This window comes from Cynoglossus semilaevis, chromosome 6 (genome assembly GCF_000523025.1).
Source record: "Cynoglossus semilaevis isolate Cse_v1.0 chromosome 6, Cse_v1.0, whole genome shotgun sequence".
Lineage (NCBI taxonomy): Eukaryota > Metazoa > Chordata > Actinopteri > Pleuronectiformes > Cynoglossidae > Cynoglossus > Cynoglossus semilaevis.
In genome coordinates this window covers 3,997,341-4,024,622 of record NC_024312.1, presented here as the reverse complement: position 1 = coordinate 4,024,622, position 27,282 = coordinate 3,997,341, and the positions used below count along the sequence as shown (strand labels likewise).

Genomic DNA, 27,282 nt, shown 5'->3' with positions numbered 1-27,282 from the left:
CACTTCGCTTCTTCCCTCACCCCCCCACCCTCCTCCAGCTGAGGTGGGCGTGCTGAGGGAACGCAGACCATGCAGATGTTGACGTTCCACAACGAGAGTTGTGCCCACATCCGTTCTGAATGAAGACTTTTTGTAGCCTACAGCGAGCTGTTTGGAGCAACAATAAAACAGTCGGCAACAGAACACGGCACGTCTACGGTGCAGTTCACTCCCAGCGCCACGGGGGACAACGGCAGCGGCTTATTGGGGCTCTGCAGAAAAGTATGCAAGTGTGAGTCTGTTGGTGAGTTGGAAGTAGCAGTGTGTGTGTGTGTGTGTGTGTGTTGGGGGGGGTTAAAGAAATGCGTTTGCTCCTATTGGAATTTAAAGTTGTACATCTTTAACAAGGCTGGGTAATCACAGTATTTGCATATAATTGGACTTTAAAGTACACTTGTTTCCATGTTGACCACTAGATGATTAATGTCTCACATAACGAGCCGGCCAAGTATCGCCACTTATCACCACCGACGTGTTCATTAGCCTAATCGCGAGGAAGTCCTGCACAGTTAGCTAGTAAAGAATGGCATTGTGTTATTTCACAGCATGTTGGTAGTACTATAGTAGCATTAAAAGACTGAGTACTCCCAAATACACAAATCAACAACGTCTTTTTAAATAAAGCACAATAAATATATATATATTCAATGGCAGTAGTGGAGAGAGTATAACAGATGTAACTACTAGTTTAACTGTACACTAAATTACTCCTGTACATTATAGTCATTACAGATTATAAAATATTTTCCATTTTGTATCACGCTGGTATTTTAAAATAAATAAATAAAAATAATACTTTGTGTTTGGAGTCCATCTCCTTATGTGAACAATATTCTATTTTTTTCTTATCGTGTTCAGGGTTTTCTATGAGTTTTGTCCTAATTCTGGAACCAATAAACTTTGTCATATTGTATAGAATCACATCATATGGTTGTGTACTGCATCATATCTTAGCTTATAATTTCTCCTATAACCAAATTTATAGGAGTTATAAAACCAAACTTTTCTTGTCTTAACTGCCCAGATTGCCCCCAGAGGCAGAATGTGGAAAAGCATGCTGTGTATCTCAGTAAATGATTATTATTAGTAGTAGTAGTAGTATTTGTGTATCTCAGTAAATGATTATTGTTATTAGTAGTAGTAGTATTAGCAGTCATAGTTGTATATGTTTTTAGTTGTGTTATACATATACATATATATATATGTATAATAACATATAGCCTATTACACTGAAACACTACTGCTACTAAATATACTATATAATAGTGGAATTAGTAGTTTTATTCAGAGGTATCAACAAGTACAACAATAAACACCAACAAAAACAACAAGAATAAACACAAGAAGAAAATAGAAGCAAATAATTACAGTTTCATCTCCAACCAGGACAAACATATCTGGTAACTCGACGATGTGATACAAGAAGAACAAGAACTGTGGAATAGAAATGTGAGCATCACCACACCCTTGAAAAAAAAAGAAAAAAAAGAAAAGAAAGTCTGTCCAAACTAAATTTAAACCTCATTTTCTCATTAGTTCAACCGCTACTAACATGTCAATCGAGTCTGACCAGTGGTTAGACTGACTAGAAGTCAAGCCAAAATGACGGCAAAAGAACAGGAGGGAGAGAGGAAAAAAAAAAAAAAAAAAAAAGAAAACCAGCAGACAGTCGTCAAACACTTGTAGACGGTGTGGAGTCAAAGTTTCTTTGACCACAACTGAGTCGCCGTGTCGATAAAAACAGCGACAAACGGCCTCAAAGTTGATGTTATCATTAAGAAAAAGCACAGCTTTTCCGTCCACGAACACGGCATGACAGCTGTTTTGGCACCAGCGCCGCTCCTACTACTACTACTACTACGAGTCACGGGAACACGCACTCGTGCAGTACACACACATTTCCTTGCTAAATCGCAGCCCAAAGTAATAGATTCAAATGCATCTCACCTGTTTGGAGACGGTCGACACACTGGCCCGCAGCTTCATGTTGGCATGTCGTGAGTGTAGAAGCAGTTACAAACAAAAAGTGGGCTTTAAACACGGCGTGTGAGACTTGTTTACAAAGTTGTTCACCGTAGACTGTCATTGGTCTGAGCAGAGTTTAGTCGACGCCCCAAACCTCGGTCACTGGGCCGCGTCTCAAACGGCGTCGCTTCCTGGACTTTCGCTGCCTTCCTGCAGAGCCAGGGCGCAGGGAAGGAGGCGAAGAATGTTTTTCTTTCACCCTCGACATTTTGGAGCAACATTAGGTCGTTTTGGCAGCGTTTTAGTGCACGAAAACACACACGGGAGGGGACTCCGTCACATTTGTGGAGCGGAAGCAGACAAGTTGTGTCAATGCCTCGTTGTTCCTTCAGCCTGGAGCGGCGAACATGCATGTTTGCTGCCCACTTCATGCTAGTCCACTACGAGTCTCAACGGAGACCCACGTGTGTCAAACGCAAGGCCCGCAAACTGGCCACTGGATGTGGTCCACGGCGTTGTTTTCTGTGGACCACCAACAACCAAAAAACATCAGGATGTGGTCCATGGCGTTGTTTTATGTGGACCACCAACAACCAAAAAACATGCTACTATTCTCTTCATGCTCATTGGTTGGCAAAAATAAATCACGTGAATGTGTAGTATTTAATATGGCCTGAAGATATTACATAAAATAAGAATATTTACTACATAGTTATGACTTGAAGGTGTTGTTCTCAGGTCAACATTGATTTTGTTCAGGAAGTAAAGTACATGGATGAATCCACACACCATTTCTGCAAATACAAGTTATTTAAAGGCATTTTGTACACATTCATATATATGTATATATAGTATATATTTATATTTATATATATATCAATCAATCGATCAAATAACAAAATAGTGTTAGTAGTCTTTTTTAAAGTTTCACCTTAATCCAAGTCAAGTATTTTCCCAACATTTTTATGGCCTTCCTGTGTCATTTCATGAAAAATAAAATGTTGTCTTCATTTAGCTGTGAAATCTCCCCACGATTAATCCAGCTGCTCCAAGACGCGCTGCACACTGGCAGTGTGAAGAACAGAATTATTCATGTTCATCTGTTTTACCATGTCTCTCTGTGTGAGAAAAAATAAATATCTGGGGCTCAAACTGAACCACCTTTTTTTTTTCAGAGCGGCTACCTGTTCGCAGCCTAATTGGATGAAGAGGGGAAGTCTTTCTTCTCCAAACAGCATGAAAATCCAAAATCAAAACAGTATGCAAATTGAGTTAAAAGATATAAAAAGACGCCACAGACATAAATGTATTGTTTAATTAGCCTCAGCAGTTTTGATCTCCGGTTCTTGCTTCTAAAATTATGCAGAAGTTTTTCTGTGTTTGCTTAATTATGATGCTTAATTCGTAGACGCTCCTGAGGGTGAGACTACACTTCGGCAATAATTAAATCACAGAACGGAACTGGAATGTGGAAATGTGTTTCCTTTTCCCCGCATCCTAATCTTTTTTTTCATTCCATCTGAAGTAGAACATTGTTGGAAAATACTTTTTCGGTTGATGCTCTTATTCCTTATTCAGATAAAACGTGATTCAGATGAAAGAACCTGGGCAGACTGCAAAGTTTAGGAAAATACAATGTACTACAGCCTAGTCCTGTTTCTATTCTAAATCTGTAGATACCTCTGAGGCTCAAACCGCTGATTTTCTTACTGTAAGGCAACAGCACTAACCCCTCTTCCACCGCATGGCTCCTGAATGATTTTTCATTTTAATAAATCTCACAAAATTTCAATTTTTTTTTTTTTAATTTTAATAAATCTCACAAAATTTCAATTAGTGCTTCACAGCTTCATGTTCTTCTGGATCCGACTCTGGCTCAGTATTTTTAACTGAAAGGTATCTTGTTGTTCGGTATCCTAACAGTTTTGCATACCTGCCAGAATGACATACACTACCTCACTGCACAGGCTTACAAAAGAAAAAAAACACTCAATTGCACACATGCCTACAAATCTGGTACTTTCCTGTCAGCGATTGCTCTCCAACTGTTCATCTGTTGCCATGGTTACATGAAGCCACCTTCTTCATGAATGAAAATAGCAGCTCATTTTCCGCTCAAAGGTAATGACACAAATACCAGAACAGAGCTGTTAAACAGGTGTGTAAATATACCAAAACATATTACTGACATTTTATTTACACATCAAGAAACCAGAATATTTTGTTCAAAAGCAGCGTCATGTAGCTCCTTGTACTGTCCGTCCACTTCACCCTGCACCGACATAATCTCTCACTGCTGCTGCCTGTGGATGAAAGGTGACTGTCTGCCATGAAAAACCAAACGTACCATGTTCGGACCCTAACCCATGAAGCAGCAGTGTTGATAGACACAGGTTTTTGGCAGTATTGCACCCCCTGCCTTTGGGTTTATTGCAATACAAGTCATTTACCATTTTATTTAACTAGAATTATTCCTCATAGGATTTTTTTTTCTGTCTCATTTCACTTGTCACTGTATCTGACAATAAATATTTACAATCTGATGTTGTTTGTTGCTACAGAACATAAACTACCATAGATGCGTTTTTATTATTATTTTTTTATTACTATTGCATGTTCCTCACTGATCCACGCTCTTTCCAACAATCACCTCCAGCATGCTTGAAACCAGCAGATTGTAGATGATGTGCTGGCACAGAGGTCAGAGGCCAGATGGAGCAGAGGAGAACCTGATAATTCCCTCCCCTGGCTGCCGCTGTTTGTCTGATGCTCACTTTGGGAGAAGTCGCAGGCCAATTACCACCGTGCCAAATCCTTAATCCCCTCTTCTACCTAAGACACGAGTCTGTGAGACTAACAGTGGTGCTCTGACGGAAAGTAATTAAGAGCGATCCCTGACACACAGCCTGAATGTTAGGACTCAAAGCTCTACTTTTACAGCCAAAAAAAAAACCCCTTCAGCTGCTCTTGAACATGTACTCACATGCACATGTTTTATTACCCGTGTGCACAAATTTTCAGCGGTCGAAATTGTCAAATCCTCTGCAACATTTGACTCGTTATTCATGTTATCTTCTCCTCGCCAATCGTCGTGCTTTGTTCATCTGGCGAGTTTCACTCCCACATTTCTGGCGTGGACATTTGCTCAGGCCTGACGATCGACACCAACAGCCTGAGCATCACAGCCGGCCATGAGCAGGTGTGTGTCCGCCTTCTGCAGGAACACACATCCGTGAATGTCTCTGTGAAATTTACTAATCACAGTTAAAGGCACGGTCCAATCACCTCATTTACCTCTTGTTATCGTTAGCGAGCGATTTCTATCAGTCTCACCTCAGTGGCTCCATTAAGGTGTCCAAACATCAACTCTGCCCAGTGGATACTGATGGAATAACATTCGCCGAGTTGAGAAATTATTAATGTGGACGCTAAGTGTTACTGTCTACCAACATGGCGGCGATGCCAACGGAGAGTAGCCTCTGTGAAACAAAGCCTTTCGTCTCATCTCGGTTGATTCTAATGGCCCTAATCATCACTGATATGTGTGTGTTTTTCAGGGAGAATTGACTGTTCGCTGCTGTCTGCGTACGGATGTTTATTAATCTGAGCCAGCTCTTAAAGTCATGGCCGAGAGACAAAGTGATGCTAAATGGGGGAGAACTAAAAATCCATCACCTCCAGTCTCAGGGGCTCCGACGGTTTTACACAGAGAAGCGTCAGTAAGCATTTGATGGTAAATGGTCTGTATTTATGCTGTGCTTTACCCAACCCTGATGGCTGCACAGAGTGCATTTATGAAGGTCCATTCACACCGACGTTTACAGCACACACACACCAAGGTTTTTTTTTTTACATCATTATCACACATTTACATAATTGCTAGCAGGAGCTATTTGGCTGTATGTTTTGCTCATGGGTATACCAGCAGGTGGAATGGAACTGCCAACCTCCTGGGTAGATTACATACCAATCTGCCTCAGCTGCCCTTTAAATGCCCTAGTAGATAGATATTAAGTTAAGATCTTTGGACAGAACCAGGGTAACTGGTCCCAGGTGGGGCTTTTATGCAAACATGGGGGGGTTGGGGAGGGGGGGGTTAACTCTGCAAGAAAGCAATTAAATATATTTTCCAAAAGCGGCTTCATCTCTGTTCAAAGTAATTAAAAAAAAGTAGCACAGAGCATGATGGACTTCAGAAGAAGCAGAACCTATAGTGTATCTTAAAGTACAGAAGAAATGTAACAACTTTTATAAAGAAATCGGGGGCCGTTAAAAGTAAGGTAGAATCTATTTCCTTTGTGAAAGCGCTGAATATAATGGATCAGAGACTTTAAACAGTTTGTGTCTGACTGAGATAAGGTGAAAATAATCTTGTTTTTATACAAAGGAAGGAAACAATAAATGTAAATAAATCAGTTATATAGTATATAATAAAAACTAGCTATGTCCAATATTAACATTTTGCCGATGTCCAATTGGCCGAACACTTAATTTCCGATTCCGATATCAACCGATACCGATATAGGCCTGGTAATATTTATTTATCTGTACAAACCACTGTATTAGATTAGAATTAAATGAGTTGCAATGCTGCCATCTAGTGACTTTTATTAAAGTGAATTTAATATACAGCCGTTTATCCCAAAACTATTCTTAGGGGACACATCTATTGGTGAAACTCAGGCATTGCGTTATCATTGGTAAAACTCAGGCATTGCGTTATCGGGATTTTATTGGGATTTAATTATTAGAGGAAAAAAACAATAACGGTTCCTACAAATATTATTATCGATATTACCGATTTATTGATATTACCGATATTATCGGACATCCCTATTAAAAATCAGTTTTTGATTGTCCCTGTATGTACATGCACATAATCAATCAAGATGACAACAATAATAATATAACAGTGAGTTGACGGTGTTTGCACCATCAAGTGCCTCCTCCATCTGCAGCAGCTCAACGCAGCATTCCTCAAGGTGTGTCTTTTATTTGCCTGCAATGCCATAACAACACATGTCTATATTTACCATCCGTCTCAGCCATCAAAACAACCCCAGAGACTTGCAGGTGTCTGTCACTGCCAGCAGAGGGAGAGGAGAGCCGACGAAGTGACAGCTCGTACAGAGAGTCTGTGAGATGAAGTTGTCCGCGGAAGAAAAAAACAATTTCACCAACAACCGTTTAATTAACGCGGACTTTGCACATCCGGGCTGTTCAGTCACGTGATGCATCCGGACAACAATTTTAACACTGTTTTTTTTCCCCTGCAAACCTTCATCCCATCAGGGGTTCCGATGCCACAGCAAAGACTGGGTTGTGTTTAGACCCCTGCTGAGCCATCTGGCCTGCAAGGTCTCACACGTCTGACATCCTCGACTCTTTATAAACACATGAGGAAGAAGAACATCTGTTTCTTGCCTCTCATTCATACATTCAGCAGTAACACATACACAGTATTAGGGAAAGGTGGTGATGAATCAACAAAAACAAAATAAAAAATAAATAAATAAATAATCTGTTTGCAGGATTAAGGATTAAATTTAAGAGAATAAAAGTCCCTAAATTCCATTACGATCACTTTATTCTTAACTTTATTCTAAACTTTGTGGTAATTTTATACATGCATTTTTCTTTTAATCCTCACTCCGGCCCTGACATGTCATCACATTAGTGAAAACTTCTGTGATGAAATCACGTTTTCCTCAGTAAAACAGTGGCGGGCGGCACTGTCTTCTATAAAAAAAAAAAAACCTCCCTCCCCACCCCCCTTTTTTTTTTTTTTTTTTTTTTCTTTCTTTTTTTTTTCTTTCTCTTTTTCAACCAATGCCTGGGGATTTTATCTCTCTGAGCCCGCACTGAGAGCCGACTGTTGTGATAGATGGTAACCCCGGGCTGTTTATTCATTTTTGAAAGGCTCTGTCTACATTTCAGCACTTTCTTTCTCTCTGAACTGGTCAGAGTCACTGTCACAATGAAGGATTTCACAACATTCGGCATGTTTAAATTAATTAATTAACTAACACAACAGTCAGTTGGCACATGACATCGATGTGAGAAATAAAAAATTAAGAAATGTTTGATACCCAAAAACTACTAAATTAAACTGAATAAACATTGATTATTATTGGTTCATTGATTATCTAAAGGAATAGTTACTTTACTATCTAATAATAGTAAAGTTTGGTCAGGTATTAAAGTGACTAAAGTCTTCTACCATGTTCTGTCTGACGCCTTATACTGTACAGCAAGGGTCACGAACTATGTTTGCCGGAGGGCCAGAATTTTTTGCTTGATGAAATACTATCATACCTTCATAGACATGATACTATCATACCTTCATAGACATGATACTATCATACCTTCATAGACATGATACTATCATACCTTCATAGACATGATACTATCATACCTTCATAGACATGATACTATCATACCTGTACTGTGGCGTTACTGTTTCCCATGCTGCACCGATGACATTTAGCTGTAGTTTTTTTTTTTTTCTGGGATTGTTTTCCTAATCACTAGCGCAGCAGGTCAATGTTTTATTAACCACCTCATCATTGAAGTGGATGGACTGATTCAATTAGGAGGGACTTGTTAGTGAGGCACACTGCCGTGATCAGAGAGCAGTCTGGGTCAATCCAGTCTCCCTCAGGAACCCAAGACCTGCATCGATTCGTCGTCAGGAATTGGAAATCTAATCAGTGTGATGACTTTCTGATGACGTACATATATGTATATATGTCATATGTATGAGTGTATATATCTAAGTAAGGACAAGACAGAGCAGTAAAAGTCTGTTGTTTTTTGTTTTGTCTGCAGCACAGAGCTGATGATGGACTTCAGAAGAAGCAGAACCTGTGGTGTATCTGGTTGCTTATACTGAAGAAGAAATGTAACAATCTTTATAAAGAAATCGGGGGCCGTTAAAAGTAAGGTAGAATCTATTTGCTTTTTGTGAAAGCGCTGAATATAATGCATCAGAGACTTTAAACAGTCTGTGTCTGACTGAGATGAGGTGAAAAAAATGTTTTTATACAAAGGAAGGAAACATTTACAGAGTCTTGTTTTTACATCTTAATTGTTCCTGCCTTATATAAAACAACGATTTCCATCTATAATTGGTGTCACAGATCTTGACTTTTTTCTACAGTACTGTGGAAGATTCAAGTAGAATTTTTTTTTTTGCTCCAGAGAATCTGTGATGTTTATTCTTTTTCAATAAACTATAATGAAGTCTTAAGAATGCCAATTCAATTTCACTTTTATTCTGTTTCCTGATAGATGTTTTTTCTCCCTCACGATGGTCAGACACTGTTTTTCAGGTTTCAAACAGAGTCTTATGTCACTGATTACACATCCTGTCTCCAGTGCCCTACTTACCTGGCTTGTTTGTCAGCGGGACGCCTTGTTAGCCCAGGCTTCAGGGTCCAATCCTTGGTTCTGATTACTGCTTTGTTGTCACCATTATCACCATGCTCATCAGTGAAGCTGTGGAAATGACAGTAATTGTAATTGCCTCCTCAGAGTGTGTGTGTGAGTGTGTTTATGTGTGTGTGTGTGTTTGCTTCTTTTCAGGTAATCCCATGGTGGACTCTTGTCTCAGATAATGTGCAATTAGCACAGTATACTCTTTGTTCTGTTTTTTTTTATATATGAGGGAAACAGAACCAACTGATGCTGTTTCTTTATATATATATAAATATATATATATATATCTCTAAAAAAATCAAGAAAAAAAGTTCTTTAGGTTTTTTGCTTTAAGCTAACATTTAACCTTTATGGTAATCTCAAGGTTGGGAGTCATTTATGTGAATGGAGTGTTAGATGGATGGATGGATGGATGGATGGATAGACAGATAGATGGATGATGGATGTATGGATGGATGGATGATGGATGGATGGATGGATGGATGGATAGACAGATAGATGGATGATGGATGTATGGATGGATGGATGATGGATGGATGGATGGATGGATGGATGATAGATAGATGATGGATGGATGGATGGATGGATGGATAGATGGATGGATGGATAGATGGATGGATGGATGGATAGATAGATAGATGGATGGATGGATAGACAGTTTTATAAAGTTGTTTTTTATTATTCGCTTAAAAATGAAGAATATTATTTAGTGTAGACTAAAAAACTAACCGACCACTAGATGTCTCAAAAGCGTACAAAATGTTCTTCTAAGTATCTTTTATAATTATGAAAATGTTTTACCATATGTTTTTCAACATAGTAGAGATTTCTTTAAGGTGAGAAATATACTTTAATATAAAGTCAATTATGAAAATGTTTTAACATATGTTTTTCAACATAGTAGAGGTGAGAAATATACTTTAATATAAAGTGTGTATTTGTAGTATATCTATGACACCATAATTAATATCCCTTATGTTGGCTTCTGTATTAACATGGAGTTTCTCATTAATTAGTGCAGCTGCTCTTAGCAGAAACTCGTTATTTATTTATTAACTGACACTTAAATTCAACAGAACATATTCTTATCAATAACGTTTTCACTTTTAACTTTTTTTTCATTTGAAGTTATACTTTCACTCCATTTTAATTGGCCCACAGGGAATAAACCAAACAATAATAAGCTTGAGGCATAAGTATGTACTTTACAATATTATGTATTTGACAGAAAAAGAATAAAACAAAAACAAAAACATTTTGACATGATGCCAGGTGAAATAAATCACCTTAACGACGTTACTCCACTCTGCTGGTCATTTGATGGTTCAAATATTGTGATATTTTAGTTCAACGGTTGTTCAGTTTTGGATCACAATATAATTTAGCAGCAGCTAAGTGACAGTAACAACCAGAGGGAAATTAACGGCTATTACATGCACAGCCCTAATTATCAGGATTCACTAATCATCTGCCAGCCAGACTTTATTTAGGCACGACTGCGACCAAAAAAAAACTTTTCTGTCAATAAATACCTCATAAATATGCAAAAACACACAGTATTTTTTTTTCTCTGATGGTGACTGTCAGTGTACAAGCTCAAAATACTAAAAAAAGTAATTTTGGGTTTATTTAAATATTCAACCCACGCAGTGTAATAATGTTAAATCTTGGAAAGCGGAGCAGAAATATCTGCCACTTTCAAAGTAAAGTGAAAAGGGCAGTTAATGGGGGGGGGGGGGGGGGGGTGGTTTCTTCAAGCAGCAATAAATGATACGTAATATTATAGATTAAATGGATTTATATGCCAAATGGACCAGGTTGGCCATAACTGTTGAGTTTATCAAATGTTTCAGTTTCAACGTACTTTTAATCGGTTTCTACTACTTCACTGTTCACGACCACTAAAGATTAAATCACACTCTGTATCTGAACTAAAATGAGTTTGACAGGCATGGTGAGGACAAAAAAAAAAAAAAGTGAATGAACAAAAGCGCCAACATGTGAGAAAATATCTGCATAAACCATACAAATAACAACAGTTATTGTTTCAAATTGAATTGTTTAAAACACCATAAAACTGTCAACTCTGTGGTCGTTTAGTTTATTATTAATACATTCAAAATCCCTTTCAATTCCATTTATTTAATACCAAAAAACTGAGTCTAGATACATCACATTAGCATCATCGCTAACCCTTTTATTTTTCATCAATCTAAAGCTAAGCTTACTGTATGCTAGGTACTATTAGCACCATGTCTAATGCTAATCAAACATTAAAACATAACTGAATCTTTTTTTTTCTTATACATTTCTCTGCTAGCAGCTAACTTTCCACTGTCTGAGTTCACTTCTAATTGCATTAACAACACATATGTAAGTTAATATTTACATATACGTAATGAAATATTTTTCTACAAAACCCGTTCACCTTCTGAGAGGTGATTGGCCGAGACTCTAACTATAAAAAGTAAAGCACCAGCTACGGGGAACACAGCAGCCGGTTCACTCCATAATAACATGTTCCCTTAATAACATCCCTCACCTGCACTGGTCACTGAAGCGTATATTCAACCAATTACAAGTGTTTTGTTGTTGTAATCCACTGTGTATGTGTGAATGCTCACAACACTCACTCCATTGTATGTGTGGAGCAAACACAGAGAGGGTGAAAGAGTTGTATTCACACTGCTATTACTGATAATAAGGTTTGATGGGGCCGTACTTTTTTTCATACAGTGCTTTTATATTTTTCTTCGTTGTTATTCAGGTGTTATTCTTATCTTTGAACCATCTACAGAGGGACATACAAATATACTTTATATTTTAGAACTGTGATTTTCCACGACCACACGGTGAAAAGTGTTTGGTGTTTAGTGAACCCTTGTGGTAGCTCTCGGCATATTCTTCCTGTGTGTATTCTCCTCCTGTGCTTCAATTTCCTCAGACCAGACTCAGGTCTATTTAATTTCTAAAGACCACATTTAAAACACATCAGGGTGTGGAATTTGAAAACATATTTTTTTACAACCAATTTTGTAGAGTCCTGCAACCATTATTAACAAAAAAGATAAAACTGACCTTCATTCATTTGCAGACGTTGTCGAGCGGTTACAGGAAGTCATCAGAGTTCCCTGGGTTCCTCTAAAAGTGTCCACAAAAAATAGGTGATTCCGAGAGAGACACAAAGTTAGAGAGAATGTAAAGACGGTTAGGGTGATAAAGGATAAACAATAACAACAATAAAAAAGTCTGCGCATGCTAAATTTAAAGTTTGTGTCACAGATAATTTTCAGGACACGTCTGATATACAGTACTGGGCCAAATATATTTGTTGGACACTCGGATCAGACGCTCATCGGACATTTATATTTATTTATTTTATTTTTGTTCTACACTACTTCTATAATACTAGATCAGGTTTTGTTTCAAGCTGAATGTCAATTTTTTTAACTTTTTTTTTTTGTTTGTTTTCTTCCGACATGTTCTACCTCAAAAATTGGACCAAAGTCCAGGCTCAGCCATGTTCTCCCGAGTCCTCAGTTGCTCTGACCACACGGCAGAATTAATGTGACGAGAAGACTGGACAGAGAAAACATAATGAGGTTTATAATTAGCCTCTGGGTTAGAGGGCTGGTTGGTGGAGGTCAGGCCTGGGTGCCTCACTGCTGGCAGGTGTGTATGTGTGTGTGTGTGTATGCATGTGTTGGTTTGTTGGTAGTGCAGAAAACCGCCAATTAGCATTCACCCTCTTAATTAGGAATCCGGTCATCTACCTCGAGCTCAACAAACTCTGAAACCATTAAATCTACACCAAGATGAGTTTAATTACTCCTGTTTTCAAATTTGTTAACAAAAGCCCACTTCTTGTTGTTGTTGTTCTGGTGCTGGTGTTGTTGTTTGGTGGTGACGGTGCACACACTGAAACCTGCAGATTTCCCAGCATTCTTGTCTGAAAAGCATCCAGTGATTCCAGAAGCGTGGCGGTGTTTAAGCCCCGTGAATGTCTGTTTATGCAGGGAGCCGAGCTGTGGATTAAAAACTGCAACACAGAGCCACATAGATACTACACAACGAGGAACGGGTCTCAGGGTAGGTCTTCCAGGGACTACTGTCATTTGGCACCACGCAATCATGCCGGGAACCAATTTGGCAACAGCGCCGTATCGGTCTCCTAACGGAGATCAAGAACCACGGTCGTCCCGCCCCCTGCTGCTCTCTGACTCGCCGGTGTCTCAACGAGATTGCTCACAAAACAACGTTATGTTCCCCAGGACGGACTTTTTATCGATTTATTTAAATCTATGTCCCCCTTCTTAGTCCGCTGTGTCGTCGTTAAACATGACCTGAATTCAGTGGACTGTAAAGTTTTATGGTGGAGAGGTTATGACATCACAGGGGATGACATTTCTGATGTGAAGCCTCAGCTGCTAATGTGGGTTCTAACCTATAGAGTGATGGCTCCGTGGTGGAGAGGTTATGAGAGCAGTAAAAATAATAGACTGCACAGCCAGCGTGTTTGTTAGTTGGTCACTTCTCCCTCAGTCCCCACAGTTGAATGCACTCAGCGGGGGGGGGGGGGGGGGGGGGGGAGGGGGGGGGGGGGGGAGGCACAGACAGCAGCCCTGTGTAAACGGTGTGTTCTTGTAAAATGGTGCAGGAACTTTTTTTTAGCCAGGAATCAGAGCAAATATTTTGCACAAATTAAATAAATGAATGTAACCACTGTAATAATGACAGCAGAAGAAGAACCACGGCTCGAAACTATGCATAAACAGAAGGCGCAAGTAATAACTTCATTTCCTATACTCAATACTTTGTGACGTTATTTCAATACTTCATACAGTAAATGCTACCTTTTTTTTAAAAAAGACATCAAATAAACATACGTTTAAGACTTGATTAATTTGACGTGTGGTACAAATAACGTCATGAAATGAATACTTTAGTAATTGGTAATACTATTTTAAGTATTGCCATGACAACAGCAATTCCGCTCTAAAATGCTGAACAATTATGAAGAGCAGCGCTGTTAGCCGAAGGCGGCTCCTGATTAATGTGGTATATACTGTAGTGTTTTATATAGTGTTAATAGAGGAGACGCAATCTGGCAAACATGAACCAAAAATCCTCTTGTCAAACGTAGCCATGGAAAATAAATATATCTAAGTCAGCTAGAAAAATATAAAATACAGCAAATTGCATAAGAAAAAATAGCAAAAATATAAAATACAGCAAATTGCATAAATATAGCATAAAGCACATATTTAACATACTGCATTAATAAAGTATAGATAGAACTACAGGATAACTGGCATCATCCTCGGTTTCCCTTAAATAAAAAGCCAGTCATTTTGCATGAAAAAGGTGTAATTAAATGATCATTTAGGAGAAGAGACGTGATTACAGCTGCTGTTCACATCAGACCTGCTGGAACGCCTCTGCAGCGCAGGCTGCCAGATTAAAGTATGTGTGAGAAAGTCTGGGTTTATGTGTGGAAATAGTATTAAAAAGATGATAAAATTTTATTGGTTTGAAAATCAAATTCCTAAGATCAAACGGCTCCAGGAATAAAGCTGGAGGGAACAAAGAATAAGAATAAGCTCCACGATCGGAGATCAGGCTTTTTTTTTTTTTTCTTTTTTTTTTTTGGAGCTGCGCCGCAACAAATGGCAAACATCTGTCAAGCATCAGTGTTTTCCTCCATCTCTGCCACGTTGGCTGCCGCTGAGCTACAGGTGAGAAAGGTGTCTCATTTGAATGAAATGCAGCAACCTGCGCCCAGACCTAATCACACTGTTGTCAGATTGGAACGATGTTATCGCAGGCCGCCGCAGCCACTGGGCAGGTGGAGTCCATTTGAATGGATTTTCTCAAAGATGGATCAGAATGCCAACCAGCTGGTGCCACCGGTTCTGCCCACCTGAAAGTTATTCCACCTGGAGATAGATGTGCGGGTGATAGGCGGCTGGACGGGGCAAAGTTTTGGTGGGTTTTTGGAGTTGGTAAATTTTTTTACCCATAAAGGTCAAACATGTGGCGTTGCCTTCTGAATTTGATTATAAATGTTCTCTGTCTGTCTGTGTGAGGCAACGGAAGACAACTATAGTGGTGACGATTAAAACTTGGTGTGTATTGGCAGGAATCTGGCAACATGACGATATAGTGGTGACGATTAAAACCTGGTGTGTATTGGCAGAAACCTGGCAACATGACATCACCATAACGGGCAACCGTGTATCTACTGATACGAATCACCATGACGGGCAACCGTGTATCTACTGATACGACTGAAACAATTTAATTCTTATAGTCAGAATATATAAATATATATGTACTGTATATATTATGGAGAACTTTAGGTCAGATGTCCAGCTTGTGTCACTGGGATCAGGACAGTCAGGAAATCAGTAAATCAACGACTGACACGACTGTCAAACGGACTGTGATTAATATGATCAAAGACCATGATTTCAGCAAAATTTTGAGAGCAAATCTTTAGCAGTTCTCCAAGCTACTGTATAACAACTCAAATCTTACTTTGTACTTTTACATAACATTACTTCAAACATTTCCATCTTAATAATTCCCTCATTTGTTCCAGTGTGGAGGAATGGATTCCAAACACTGTTAGCTATAGATATATTGGAGAAAAAATAATTTACTGTGCCCTGTAACAAAAGCTCTGCGCACCTTAAGAGGTGTCTACTTCCATGCTTTAAAAAAACCCAAACATTGTACATACCTAATGGTTTTGTGTTTGTTTCTGCTGCCTCTGCTGTCCTAGAGGTTCGCCCGTGTCTCGGCCGATTCTCGACGAGGACTGACCTCAGTTTCCTCCTCATTTTTCTCCTTCTAAAATAGGATGTAATTAAATCGGGTTTGTTTTTTTTTGGAACACAGAACAATGCACAAAAAAAAAAAACACAAAATAAATTGGATTTAAAAGGATTTTCCAGTTTGGAAGTTTGTCCCACTTTTTCCCAGGCTTTACTGCGGCCTCCACGTAATACGCCCTCAGCTGTCTGTGGCAGCCTTCACATTTATGATGGGCTTATCTGAACAATGAGCGCTCACTTCCTCTCAGGTGATTGCTGTTCATCCCTTGTGATCAGGAAGCAGCAGGCATGAATTGAGGCCTGTGGAACACAGTCGGGAGCCTGTGATTCTCTGCTGCTGTCGTCCTCACCCACGGCCAAGATCTATGAAGGAAAAGGGATTAGAAATATCAAAAGGACAGCAATCAAAAAGGGTCAGACAGACTCCTAAAAAAATCATTTACAGTCTCGAAATAAGGCGCTGTGGCAACGAACACCAGGTGTGGAGAATGTAGAGGAGGGAAATACGAGACACCAGTCACTGTTTGACAAAAAAAAAAAAAAACCTTGTCAGAATTATTAGACATGCCTGAAATTATTACATCTGCCTTTGAGCTTTTTTGGCTTTTTCATGCTAGAGCAGTTAAGGTTTTTCTTATTCTTCTCAGTTACTGGATAATGATGTCGGACGGTTGCTATGATCCCTGGTCAGAAAAAGGCCACAGATTGACCATAGACGCATGGATGTCTCACATATTTGAGCAATCAGTGTATTCAAAGTTCAGCCGGTGCTGCCTTGGCCTGCTCGCCTCCGTCTCTGGAAAACCGGGCACTTTGAAGGATCAGAGAAGTGCTGCTGCACCTTCTTGGAATGAACAAGTAGTTTGGATAAAGCTGCATGAGGCTGAGCTGAAAAAGCATTTTTTTACCAGTGTAAATCACTCCATTAAAAAGCTGTAGCCTTTATTTACGTCGTCTCATAATTTATTTAAAGAAAAGACAACACGAGGTGTTTCAAAGCTACTTCTGGCTTTTTACTTTTTAAAACCTCAAAAAATAAGTCAAATTAAGTATATATTTTTACACATATATATAAAGACTAAAAGGCTAAAAGTTAACTGATTTGTAGATGTTGGCTACAAGGGAACAATTAGGTCATTTTAGCCGAAAAAAAAACAAAAAAACAGAGAGAGAACGTCAGACTTACATTGATTGTCAAAAAAAAAAAACAGAGAGAACGTCAGACTTACATTGATTGTATTCATCCTGAGATGAAAATCCTCTCCATCTATACCTCAGCTGTCACATGTGCGTGTCCATGCCTTACATGTGTATGTGTAGTAATTGGACAGCCTGCAGAAACGTCTCTTCTGGCAGCAGCAGCATCACCAGCATTAAACAGCTCATTAGCCGTTGGACGTAATCCAGTGGCTCTCTCTGCTCACTGCCAGATAACCAGGGTGTCATTTGTGCCTGAAAAAAGACAGAGGAGAAATCAGGCTCTTTGAAACTACAGCTGCTGATTCACATGCTACAGCGTTCACCTGCTGCTCTTTCAAACACACCAGACCAACACCTTTTATACACAGTCGGAGGGAAATGATGCAAAAGCGAGTCACTGTAAATATGCAGAAACCTTTGTACCACTTCAAATGGCCACATCAAATAGAAACGTTTGGAACCAAATCCAGAAATCCAGATTTCACTAGATTTTGCAGTGGATCATGAGTAACATGAACCACAGGACACACCTGTGTTCAGCCCTTTTCTGAATGGCTTCACCTTTAAGCCACTGGGTAGTTCGCCCACCTCTTTGTTAGAAGGCAGCTTCTAGTATCCAAGGCAATGGTTGAAAGAGAGAGAGCTGATGGTAAATCAATAGATTCTGACGGCATAAAGCTCAATTCTGGAAGCTGATGATAAATCAACAGGACGCCGACAACAAGCAGGAGTCCAATCGTTAATGCTTGAACCAGAGTCAAACCAGGAGGAGGAAACTCCAGAAGAAAGTCCAGAGCCAAGATGAGAATCATGTGGGTGTCAGTACCCCCCCCCCTCCCCCTGCCCCCCTTGGTCTCTCCTCCACCCTCCTGCAAAGAAAGAAAAATCACAGCCTTAGAATTGGTTTTCACAGAGATGAGATTTGGTTGGTCTAGTCTTCTACGAAGAGAAGAAGAACGTCAGCTGAAAGCTGGAAGAACAGGGCAACGTTTTCTCTGCCTTAAAGGTTATGTTTACGGAGACATTGTGTCTGCGTCATTGCCAATGAGAGATGCAGAGATGCTGAGAAACAAACCCTTATCATGATTTTCGACTTGTTTTTTTGGAACCCTTATCATGATTTTTGACTTGTTTTTTTTTTTTTTGCGAGAAACGAACCCTAATCATGATTTTTGATTTTTTCTTCTTCTCACTATCATTAACCTCACACGACAGGGGAGTGCATCGACACGGTATGAAAACCAGGCAGCCCTGCTGGAGGTCACCACCCTCTGCTTCCTCCAATTTTTGAAATGAAACAGTACAACAGGTGCAGAGTGGGTAATGTAACAAAATAGAAATTGAAGGATGCACCATGACACAAGACACAGGGCGGAATTGGACAGAGCAGAATAAACAGGCTACATGGAATCCTTGATGGGGGTCACAGCTTGACAGTCACCCAAACAGCAGCAGAAACACTATTAGGAACCTTGATGTGGAGGTCAGGCAGGAGTCTGGTTGACATCAGCGCCACCTGCCACCGCTGACATGATACAAACACACACTGCTTTCATTTCCTACTCAGGCTTTACAGTGGAGCTGTTTCATTTTCTCCCCCTGTAGCAGATGTTGTTGTATTTATAGAAATGCACTTCTATGTTTGGGGAGTTTTTTTTTTTGTCTGTTTGTCATTCATTTACATACAAATTGAATGGGAAAATAGTTTTTTATGAAATTATGCAGCTCTGTATGGGCCAAGGCAACACAAGTAACAAATAATGAAAAAACTTTCCTGGCCATTTTGCCACAATTGGTTGGGGTTTAATCAAACAAGGCCGTGTGATTAATGGCCGGCCATTTTATCATTTTGGGTAAAGCACATTCCTCATCTGCCTGGTGAAACACCACGCATTGTTCACTTTGTATAAATAGCTCTCAGTCATTAATAAACACAAGGGAAAGCGTTTCTTTACATCGTGTTTGAAAGGCAGCCAGTTGGCAACTTCACAGAATCAGGCAGCACCAGACAAAAACGTTAGAGTTCAAGAGAAAATAAAACTGTTTCCTCCGCCTCTGATCCAACATTTCCAATGTCACCACGGTGATAAGCATCTTCAAATTATATTATGATAATTTCTGTTGAGTTGAGCAAATTCCGACAGGGGAGAGACGGGGGTTCGCAACTGTTTGTGCACCATCTGTGTAGCTCTGTCAGGGAGGATTTTACTCTCACACGAAGAGGCTCAGATCTCACGTTCAGATTTTTGCTGCAGGTTTTCAACAGGAATTAAGGCTGAAGAGGAGCAGAGGAGTCCCTCCCCTGCACCCACAGATACTGAAAAACCACGAGTGTAGAGGTTTTTTTGTGTGTGTGTGTGATTCTCCGTGGGTTAGACTTAAGGCTTCTAAGTGGAGATGAAGCCAGTGACCTACATAGTGTAAATGTAAGAGATGGGTCATCGCTCTGCCCTCTCAAACTCTGGTCCAATGATGAAACAGTTAAACACTGAGAGCAGAACAGGACACTGAGTGTAACTCTTTGTAACTGTAGGTTGAACATGTTGTATTTACTTATTTACATACTTTGATTTGTCATATTCTACAATCACTACCCACTGAAGTGCAGTACCAGGAGACCTAGAAACGTTTTTTTTCCCCTCATATGTCCAAGTTCTTCATTCTCATTTTTTTTTTTCCCTCATATGTCCAAGTTCTTCATTCTCAGCCCTTTGCCCCAGGTCTCCTGCTGCCACCTTAAATAGCCCTTTGACCTATTTTTTTGTCAGCAAACTTTTTGCAAACACTTAAAGGTTGCACTTTATTCACTTGGTGACGGAATACAGTTTTTTTTCTATCTTAAATTAAGAGAAATCCATGTTTTTTTCTTGGTCGTCATGAGTCAGGCGTCTGCAACCTGTGGCTCCTGAGACCCACGTGTGTCTTCGTAGCCTCTTTGCGTGTACATACATAGAGAGAGAGGCAGCTGGGAATGTACTGTGGAAGGCCCTGGGCTCAGTGGGCTGCCACACGTTGAGATTAAAGCTCAAACTTCCTCACCGCCACCGCTGCCAGCCACCAAAGCATCAGTGCGCTTCGTTTGACCTAATCCTAACAGTCAGGGGTTGTCTGCGCCGTGAAAGATACGCTATTAACGTCAGTTAGCAGGAAGTGCCTTTGGCTCAGCCGCTGCATGATGCGTATTGTCCTTTTTATAATGGGATTGTTGAAAACCACCTCATTTCCTGTACACGACACAAGGTGGTCGTTGGAATAAATAACGTCTGACTGTTTCTCTAAAGGTCACCTGTCTGGCAAAACTTTATTTATGAATATGAGTAAAAAAAAACACAAGTATGTCTAGGAGCCGAGCTGTTGTATTAGCACTTCTACACCTCTAATGAGTCCCCATTGTGTTGTAGCATCAGCATGGAACACACCTGGTAAAGGTGTAGTGGGATATTTTTAGATGAAAGGTGTTTTCTTGCCTTGCAGAAAAATGAAAAGATGAAAGGTTTGAAATGATGCAAAGTGACACCAGTGTAGAGGCTGAGGCTGAAACTGGTTGAAACTTTTCTGGTCTTTGTCGACATGGCAAAATATTCTGGTTCCATTAAGTGTTTTAAGTAGATTTCCAATAGGAACTTAAAAAAAAAACCCAAATCAATAAATTTATTGCACTGCAGAAAATGATTTTGCAGCTGAATCTCCACCAGTTTTCTACAATGGCATTTTTGGATTCAGTTAAATTGTAAAGTAACTGATTATAAAACGATAGTGTCATTAAAAAAAACAAAAAAAAACAAAAGCCATGGAGGCTGCTGGAAAATAAAAAATAAAATCATCCTCACATGTTGATGAGGCATCATCTCCATTAAGATTTTTTTTTTTCTGTGAAAAAAAAGTGTGGTCACCCTTGTGGACACAATCATTGTCTAGAGCATGGACTATAATTGTTATGGTTTCCTAATACACTGTGAAGGTACTCAGAGTGCAGTCGGTAGCAGCTTATCTGAGATAAGCTCCGAGCTTTTCCTTCACACGATCTGACTCATCCATAACAGAGATACACGTCGGTGAAGCCCAGCTCAGGCCTTTTAATCACACATGAGAGTTCATTAACCACAGACACCTCTCACTGGGAAACCAGCAGTTCTTTACCGGTGGCTCAAAGGGTTTGGTAAATTGCCTTCTTTTGTCAAGTCAAATTAAGTTTTTTTTTTCAACTGTCACGATCATTTATCCTCAGACATGTGTCAGTGCTGGTCATTTCACACACTTTTCAAGTGACCTCTTGGCTCCAGAAACAACACAGAAGTAAAATGTTGTCAGAAGATGTCGTTGTACAGTAGTAGTGTCTTACAGAAGAACCGAGTCTTTCTTGGACATTAAAATAGATTTTTATTATAGGTTTATTGCCTTTTCGCTCCAATACCTTTATCGCCCTCTAGTGGAGGGTTAGGGTCTAATGTAATTTGGGATCAGGTCCAAACAGGACAACAATATCACCAGTGGAAACCGCTTTAATTCAAATGTTTACTCTCTCGTCAACCTACTTTGGTTTCCAATCCTTGGGGATGAATCTAAATCTTGGCAGTGAACCTTTTGCTGGAGACTTTGTGGATTAGAACCCGGAACCTCCTGCATGTCAGACATGCCAAATACCAGCTCTTTGAATGTATTTAAGATCACTCATCTTGGTGCTGCTAAGTAAACATTACAGTTCAAAACTTTCCACTCCACACGACCTGTTTTAATATCACCAAGGTTTAATTCCCAGAATCCTCTCCTCCTAACAGCGATATAATCTCAAGGGAACCATTTGGATGTACTGATTAATATATGGCGCAGCTCAAAGCAGACTTTTTAGCTGGAATTGTTTTATTGACTGCGTTCATTTTACAGCCACGGCAGCAGCAGAAGACGAGCTGTAATATTTATGAAGGACACATGAAAAATGCAAATGCTGTGAGTAATACTAGTGGGAAACTCCATCAGCGAGTTCAGCATCATTAGGAAGAAAAGCACAATGTCAGACTGTTTTTATGACCTGTACAGTAAATGTCCAATCACACAGCTGAACTGCTGGGTTACAGTGAGTTTACACTGTAGTAAAGTTGATGCTAATACACACTGTGTCCTGATCAATTATTCATTGACTACGGTGAGACGTCATGTTCTTTGTCATGGGCTGTAAACCCATGACTCTGTTCTTTAGTCATGTTGTGAAGCAAAGAATTCCTTTCTCTAAATGTGGTAACTTTTTGACTCTGGAAACATTAATATTAATATTTATGTGTCCAGATTGATTTATTCAAATGTATCAAACTGTAACTGGGTGAATCGTTATTTTTATATTCACTCACTTCAAGCTTTTGTCTTTTGTCTATATTTAAATTTCAGCATTTTATTCAGATTTTTTTTTTATGCATTCGTGCAACATTTCATCAAATGGCACTGGATACAAGTTTGTTTTTTTTTAGCAAACTTTGTAACATTTTTTGAGCAGTTTGGTTAAATATTTAAAGTTATTCATCCCTCTTTCTCATCATGACTATAATAAAAAATAAAAACACTATCAAACAGTGCAGTCACTTTTTTCCTCCACCTTCCTCTAATCCTGTGACTTTCACCAGCCTCCTCCTCCTCCTCCACCTTCTCCTGTACCTGATCCATTGATTCACGCTCAGTCCTGGACCGTGGATCTACATTATGTTGTCACATCCTGTCACAAAGGGAGGCCAGACCGAAGGCTCTGCGTAAGATCAATGCTCTAGATCATTCTTCTCCGTCTGAGTTTCAAGGTTACAGTAAGAAACACTACAGTGACAAAGTAAAAACCTGTTGTTCAAATTAGTAAGAATTGTGGAAAAACTAAGATGAACGTCTTCAAAAAAACCTTGAGTTTACACATGTATATATGTAAATATACATATATATATATATAATGTACTCTGGCTTTTGAAGTGCTGTGAGGATCGTCAGGTTTTCACTCACAATCTAAAAATGACCATCTTCACTTATCTCCCTTCGCTCCTCACGCAGATTCTTTTCATGCTCTCATTTATCAGTTCAGTGGGGAGGCTTCTCGTTATCAAGAACTCAGACTAAACTCCTCAGGAAGCGGAGAACGTCCCGCTGTGCCAACGCTTCCAACTGCAACACCCAACTGTGTTTTTTACAAAAGCCAGTTCCTTTGAAATTTTCATATCGCATTCAACGCGATCAAAGAACGACGCGCGCCACTGAGGGTATCAGGCAAAAGCTCCAGCATTAAATTATCAAGGACTATTTAACCAACAATGACTGGGACAGGACTGGCTGTTTCCAAGTGTGAGGTATGTTTCACAAAAGGTATGTTGTTGTTGTTGTTGTTGTTTTGTTTTTTTTTCTGTCTGAAGCTGGCTTCTAAAGGTGTGTTATGACAAACACACTCCAGCCTCCCCCACTCTGCTCCCACTTCCACAGATCAGATGAAGAAAAATGGTAGAAAACAGTCCATTAGAAAAATCCTGCATCCCAGTCATTTCCTTTCATTAGCTTCTTTTAGAGAACATAACCAGGACACTCTACTACATCTGTGGAATTATGTTTCAGTCAGTTGTGCTGCAGGAGGGGCAGTGTGAGGTGAAGGTTGTCTCTAAGAAGGTGGAAGAAAAAGATGGGAGAACAGTTTCATTTTTTTAACACTGATGCACACACTCCTCCAGCCCAGTAGCTGGCAGTAGCGGACCAGAAGTGTTCATAAAAGCTGACACTCAAACAGTAGGATTAGATGAGAATTTACTCACTGCATGTTGTGGTTTTTTTTCTTCTTCCTTTCTTCCTCACTCTCTGTCGTCTCTAACTGATGCGATGGTTTTGTTGAGGGAACAGAAAAGTCGGTCTCCATCGTGACTGCGGCTTCAGCTGTACCTGATGAAAATATATTATAATATTAAATATATATATATATTAATGAGCTGTATTGATTCCACCCTGGAGACATTCTTGTGTTAACAGCAGATGTTCTGGTCTCCATCGTGACTGTGGCTTCAGCTGTAGCTGATGAAAATATATTATAATATTATATATGTATACATATTAATGAGCTTTATTGATTCCACCCTGGGGACATTCTTGTGTTAACAGCAGATGTTCTGCTCCTTAGAGAAGGTGGTTCCTCTGGGAATCAAACCCTAACCGCTGCACCATGGAACCTTATACAACACTAGAACTGTATCTCATGTTACAGGATCAAACTGACTGAGACGTTTAAAATATTATCATCATCTATATTTGCATTCATTCTAAAGAGGAAATAAATCTGCCACCATTCATCATCGTATCGACTGTATTAGATTCAAATATATATAATATAACAATAATATATATTGTATGACTGTTATTTATTTGTGAATATGATATTTGCAGTATATCTGTTGTGCACACTTGTGTCCAGAAAAGAAGTTTTTCACAGTGATATTTAGCTCATTTTCTTTGTTGTTGTTCTTTCAATGCAGCAGACAGACCTGAACCTGAAAAAAAAAACAGGCTCATTTTCTTTGTTGTTGTTCTTTCGATGCAGCAGACAGACGTGAACCTGAAAAAAACAAACAAAAAAACAGACCAAACAGAACGTTAATGTCCAATAAACCAAACTTTGTGCAGAATAGAATGCGTTTCTGTCCTGCTGAGAAAAAAAAAATCAATGAGGTTTCTGGGAAAAGACATTATCTTGGTGGCAGGTCGCTCAGATTACAGTCCAAGCCTCTGCATCGATATGACTTTAACATACTGTACATGCAGATGTCCTCCCACAGACACTGACACGGACACTGACCTGTCCACTCTGCTGTTCAGCCCACTGGACAACATTTCTGCAAAGACAACCTTGAATACCTCACTATCAAAGACCAAATCTTTGAAATTGAGACTTAAAATGAAGAGCTACGACCTGTAAATCTGCTGATTGATTTATATGAAGGTGTTTGGCTCCACTAATACAGAATGACTTTGTTGAACACTGCTGTTATTACAAGATGAATGTCTTCAGTCTCTGTGTTTGTCAAATATGATCCGATTTTTGAAGTATTTTGGCAAATAAACCCAAGTACGCTTTAAAAAAAAAAAAACCTTGACATATGAAATTCTCTAGGCGTGTTTCTATCAGAGCATTCCTTCTTTTGTAGAATTCTGGGTAATGTCTTTGGTCCCAGGTCACAACCTGCTTCTTTACATCATCTAACGATTCTTTTTTTTTTTTTTTTGTCTTTTTAATGTTAATAAATTCTCCACAGACTTGAGCTGGAATTGTGTTTTAAACTCGAGGTGTTTCTGTGAATCAAATCGTTTTTTTCCAGTAGCTCCTATGAATAATGTCATACGTATCATTTTATCTAAACTGTTCAACAACAGTTTGAACTGGATTAAATACAGAACCTGGACAAAGGGACAAGATCAGAAACCTAAAGTTTTTCTTCTTCCTGGTGATACAGCTTTGTTTCTTCACTCCTGCCTTCTTAGAAAACAAGAAGAGCCACTTTGTTGGACAGGCAGCACACATGAATTGTCCATCTACACACAAAAAAAAAACAAAAAAAAACAAACTATGACAAACACGCAGCGGTGTCAGAGCGTCCTGTGAACTGTTCCTATTCAAGCTCAACCTGCTGAAATAATCACAACTTCAATGGAGGGAAACCATTAGGGACGCACAGAGGCTGTGCAGAGTCAGGGCCGTTTTTCAATTAGCAACATTTTAAAGCCTATCTTAGACACACACAAACACACACTTCCTTTTTATCCAAACAATAGACAATGGAAGTGGATTTTTTATTCAAAACAAGAGCCTCCACTGAGCAGACCATCTCCAAACAACACGAATGTAAAACATTCCCTAATTAGTGATTTTTTTTCTTCTTCTCTTTCCGACATGTTCATTGATTAACCATTGTTCTGACAACAATGCTGGAAATGTCCGTCCACACCCAGTGACAAATGCTTTTCATTAAATCCGACTTAATTAGATTACACAATCAAACTCCAGCGTTTCCTTAACAGGCGCTGCTGTGAGTGGGAGTGGGAGGATTTACAGTAAACTCTCTTCTCAAAACAGGTTTGATTTTGCGTCACAAATCAACACAGCGTTCCCTGGAACACTTGCTTTAATAACTGCAATTAAAGGGAAATAACTAATTAGATTGTTTATTATTTACAAAGACAATGAATTTCATTCATTGGCAAAACCTCGAGATTCGAAGTGAAGGTGAAAGAACGGACGCTTGGCAGATGTTTACGTCATTAGCCACGACATGTGTTAAATCCCTTCATTATCTCACTATAATAAAGGGAATTAATAAATGAACCAAATGATCTCCATCTGTGAGTTCTTACAACTGAATCCAAGAAACACTGCTTTTTTTTACATGACCAAACATTAAATATTACAAAACATCCCCCTGATCCCTGATTCAATGATGATCAACGCCTCGATGGACTGTTAAGACCAATTCTGTTTTTTTTTTAAGGACCTCATTTCAACTTCAGAGCCACTTTTTCAAGCTTTATTTGTTCAGAATCTCAGCTGTGAGATGACTCAGCAGCGGAGTGACTGGAGGGATAAAGAGAAAAGAGAAGGAGCATTTAGAAGATGACAATAGCTTATGATTGCAGTAAAACATATAATGAGTGTGAGTATTGAGTTCTGAGCTTGTGGCTCATAGACGATGGACCAACATGACATCATCTCTTAGCTTTTGTTTATCACCACAAGCCTCAGTGAGATGGATGGAGACGAGAGTCAGGCAAACTGGAGTGAGGCCTGCTATCACGTATGGTTTAGAGA

General features: G+C 39.4%; 1 long non-coding RNA gene across 1 annotated transcript in view; it reads right to left on the bottom strand.

Moving 5' to 3' along the window:
• The window catches only part of LOC112487086 (uncharacterized), a 116,801-nt gene extending 114,321 nt beyond the window's left edge, over window positions 1-2,480 (bottom strand). Inside the window, exon 1 of the long non-coding RNA XR_003049813.1 lies at window positions 1,987-2,480. This is a non-coding gene — a long non-coding RNA (uncharacterized LOC112487086). The remainder of the gene's footprint in view (window positions 1-1,986) is intronic.
• Window positions 2,481-27,282: the final 24,802 nt, after the last annotated feature.